Source organism: Benincasa hispida, chromosome 6, assembly GCF_027475165.1.
Source record: "Benincasa hispida cultivar pf3 chromosome 6, pf3_genome.v1.1, whole genome shotgun sequence".
NCBI lineage: Eukaryota > Viridiplantae > Streptophyta > Magnoliopsida > Cucurbitales > Cucurbitaceae > Benincasa > Benincasa hispida.
This window is the reverse complement of record NC_143483.1, coordinates 54,566,772-54,571,393: the sequence shown is the minus strand read 5'-3', so window position 1 is coordinate 54,571,393 and position 4,622 is coordinate 54,566,772. Positions and strand designations below refer to the sequence as shown.

The following is a 4,622-nucleotide window of genomic DNA, read 5'->3' as shown; positions in this document are numbered from 1 at the left end:
GTAAGCTCGAGAGAGGTGTGACACTTATTTACAAAGTCATTACCTACCGCAACTTTTGAAAAATTGGTGCACAATATTGGAATGCCTCAACTTAGAGATCTCAAATGATGTTTCCATAAGGGGGAACAAATATGTTGTATTCTTTAGAATTAATAGATTATATGAAATATGTGCATTCTTTTTTCTTCACTAGGATTTTTTTCCTATTGGGTTTTATTTTAGTAAGGTTTTACTGAGACATGTTTCATATATATTTAGTGGGCATCTAAAGGGGAATATTATATATATTATAAAATAGATACCCAAATGGCATTCTCCCACTAACCCGTTATGTATTTATGCATATTGTCCATATGTTCTACAATTACAACCTCTTAATGTCCATGTAATTCCACCTCATATTTACTAAATTGCCTATAAATAGTGGCATTTGGTGGATTTAAGAGAAATGCACATTGGTGAGATATTAAGAGTGTTTTCTAAATTTCAATATAATTTCCCTAAATACTTATTGTCATTATTTTATATTTTGTTGTTTTATTTTATTTGTTTATATATTATTATTATATTATATTTTCTCTATACCTTTATTGTTATTGTATATATTATTTAAACTTTAAGCAAGCAAAAAAATCAAAGAAATCTTGTTGTGAGAGGTTATGCTAAAATATAAACTAAGCCAAGATATATTGAGATTGACTTGAGTAGTTAGACAAGAGGTTGGACATCTTTCTATATGACTAAGTTTCCTGAGGTAGACATGATGTTAGAAAAAGAAAGAAAAAGAAAAAGAAAAGGAGATCTTCTGTTTATCACAAAGTTTGATGTGTTGAGTTGACATCCATAATTAGTATAACTATAAGCCAGCTTATGAGTTAATTCTTATACCCAAACATATGGATAAAGTATGTTCACACATTGTTTTGGTTAGCTCAATATAGTGTAGATTATTAATCTATTGACTAGTCAGTCCCTAGTCCTGTTAGTGAGAACTAATACCAATATAGTGTTATGTCCAACACTCTTATACTCGAGTTAATACTAAATTAATGTCGAAGTAGGTCCAAGATAATTTTGTACCTCATTTCATAGAATGAATTTCTTCTATTTATATGTTGTCTTTCCCACATGTGTGTGGGTTGTTGGATGAGATGACTAGAATGTAAATAACATACCAAGCTTGGTAAGTCATATATATATCCTCTTTATTTTAGTCAATGTTCAAATTCAGTCCAGTCCCACGAGAGCGCTAAGGAAATCTTTTCTCTTTGGGTTTGTTAGTTCGTAATTGGTTGGGGGCATCGTTTTTCATGGTAACTCGATAACACATTGCATGAGGTAAAAGATTTAAGGGATAAAAAACTTAACATAGGTGCTACAATGTTTGTTTCTTAATATGTATATATATAAAGTTTGGTGATGTTGCTAAAATAAAAATAACTTAAAATATGTATTTGGTAACCAAAGGACACTGTTAAATCACCGTGGATAAAGCACAAGTTTGGTGGTTTTACTAAGAACGTAAGAAAATAATATTAAAAAAAAAAAGACCCCAAAAATGTTGCAGCTTTTCCGTATTGGTGTCACTCTTTCAGTCTCTTTTACTAATTAATTTAAATTTTATTTACCTTTTCTTGCTATGTACTTTTAAATATTTATCACTCTCCTTTTTTCTTTTATTTTATTAATTTCATATTTCAATGGTTCTTACCCTCAATCAATAGTGTGAAATTCAAGTACTATTGAAAAATGGTTGCTAATATGATTAATAAATTGTTAGTCTTCATCAACATCGGGAGGAATTCTAATTTAAACACAATTAAGATATTAAGTTTTCGACTGTTGATGAAAAAAAAATTAAACAATACAAAACTAAAGAGAATGAGTTAATTGATTATGGTAAAAAAACACATAAAATTGCCTTGAGAGAAGAGAATAAGTGAGTGAAGAACTAAACTAATTTTCGGATTCAACATTTCTTGAATCTTATTTATAAAAGAATTTGATCCTTGAAATTTCTAACCATTTCAAGCTAATCTATCACGGTCCCTAATTCAACCTAGATAGTTAAAGCTAAAATTAGAAGAGCTATTAAACGTGGCTACCACAAGCATTTTTAATTTCTCTCTTGTACATATTACAGAGTACACTACAAAAGACATTGTTAGCCACATTATTCTAACTCCTCAAATAATTTTTTTTAAATCAGTCACTTTTTCCTTCATTTCTCTATCAATCAATTCTACTAAAGAATAATATATGACGATCCAACTAATAAATATTCGGTTTGTATTTACGACTCAAATCACTCAACCAAAAAAATAAAAGATAAACTAATGGTGCCTAGATTTATGGCTTCTTGGTCCATGATAATCTTCTTGAATGCCTGGTAGCCAATGAGAATATGGTTTTCTTAAGGCTCTGATTGGAGCTCTCTTCTTCATTGTCATCAATAAATCTCCACCATTTTTACCATTCAAAATAGCTCCACTTTTCTTATACTCTTTGTTCATCCCTTTCTCCAACAAACGAATCCCTTCCAAAGAACAAAAAATCAAATTAATTTTTTTTCACCTAACAAAGGATATAATAGCTTATTTGGAAGTGATGACGTATTAAAAAAGCTACACACGGAAAGATACTTGTAATCGTTTAAAATTAATTTAGACCTCATTTAGCATTTATTTCATTTTTAACTTTTTGTTTTTGAAATTTATGTTTTGTTGGGTTTCATCTTTCTTAAAAAAAAAAAAACATAATTTGAATTCTTAAATCAAATTCTAAAAACAAAAGTAACTTTTATTTCAAAATTGGACTTGATCTTTTAAAATATTGATAGAAAATTGACAATAAAACAAAGAAAAATATATGAAAATAGTGTTTATAAACTTAATTTTTCAAAACTGAAAACTCAATTAATTATGAAACGTGACTTTAATATTTGAAAATGATTAATTACATGTTTTGAAGTGATTATAACAACTTTAAAATCATTCTCAAATACGTCATAAATCAATTTTAAAACATCAAAAACCAAACTAAAATAAAACCTAGCTTGAAAATTAGTTGAGGAAATTAATTGATACATACCTTGAGCTTGAGACATGATAAGGAAAAGAAGAAGAACCGCCATTGAAGAGAGCTTCATTTGGAATATGAATGAAGAAAGCACTTTTGCTTTCAGTGTAACAATGGCTATGAGAATCAAGACAAGATTTAAACTTTGAGGTTTTTGATTTGATGAATCTATTTGTTCTTTTTTTTTTTTTTCTTTTTCCTTAAGGGAATTGGAGAAAATAGATGTGAATCCAATGAACTTTTTGGGAAGCGATTTGTTGATTGGTATATATATAAAGAGAGAGAGAAAATGGGAGCTACTTTATTTCCGGTTTGTTTTGTCTGTTTTGTGAAGATGGGGAACAGTGAAAAGACCAATCATTTTATATATGCTTCTTTTGAGGTTATTTTATATATAATAGAATTATTAGGGATGTTTTTTTAGTTGCAAATACAGACTCGAAATATTAATAGATATAATAATTTATAATACAATGTAAACAAATTTATCAATATAGTATAATTTAGATCAAACTTTGAGACTCTATCAATGATAGACTATATCGGTAATTGGACTTTATCACTCGTACAAATTTATCGACGATAGAATCTAGCTATTACTTATAGATTTTATCATATTTGTAAATTTTTTTAAAATGTTATTATATATTTAATTATTAATCATAAAAATATTATCTATTGTAATTATTTGTTAAATACAATTTTAATTTTGTTAAAAGTGATCACTTTGAATGATGAGACTTTGCTTTGTGGAGTGTGAGTTGGTTTTTGTTTTTTTTTTTTTAATCTCATTGTAGTTTCTTTTTTAAAGTAAGTATTAATAAGAAGGGGTCATCATTGATCAACAAAGAAAATATATTTTTTTAATTTTTATATGAGGATCATTATAAAATTAGTAAGTTCTGTCATAAAAATATTATAATATTAGTAAGATCTATGTTGGGTTGAATGGTCAAATCTTTGTCTCATATTTTTAATGTTAATTACATTCTAAATTAGAGTTAGGGTTTGATTTTTTTGGGGGCGGGAGAATGTTTGCACTATATTTTTAAAAAGTTAAATGAGAAAATGGTTTTTTTATTATTATTACAAGTAGTGTACAATTTTTTTTTTCTAAATAATTAGAATGGTCCAAGGTGGGTTTGAATTATATTTTTAAATATTTAATTTAAAAAATAAGTTATTTTGAAAAAAAAAATTGAATGTTTGGCAATCATTCAAAATAATATTTAAAGTGTATTTTAATCAATTTTTATCAAAAGTGTTTAAATAAAAATTAATTTTTTGAATTTTTTTTAACTCAATCCAAACGAGTCATTAGTTTATGCTTATTTAACGACTTTAATTTTAGTTTTCTGTTCTTGAAATGTATGTTTATTTTCTTTTAATTTTTCTAGTGCGATTTTCACCTAACACTTGAATTCCTAGCTAAATTCATAAGACAAAAATAAATTTTTGAAAATTATTTTTTCTAAACATGAATAACTAACCAATCATAGAAGCAATATATATAAACTTAATTTTAAAATAGATACAAAATGTGG

General features: G+C 26.7%; 1 long non-coding RNA gene across 1 annotated transcript; it reads right to left on the bottom strand.

Annotated features, from left to right (window-relative positions):
• Positions 1 to 2,102: 2,102 nt before the first annotated feature.
• Positions 2,103 to 3,307, bottom strand: LOC150035774 (uncharacterized). Its single transcript, XR_016530374.1, has 2 exons — positions 3,091 to 3,307; positions 2,103 to 2,536 (listed from the first exon to the last, which is right to left on the bottom strand). It is a non-coding gene; the product is annotated as an uncharacterized LOC150035774 (long non-coding RNA).
• Between the last annotated feature and the right edge of the window lie 1,315 nt (positions 3,308 to 4,622).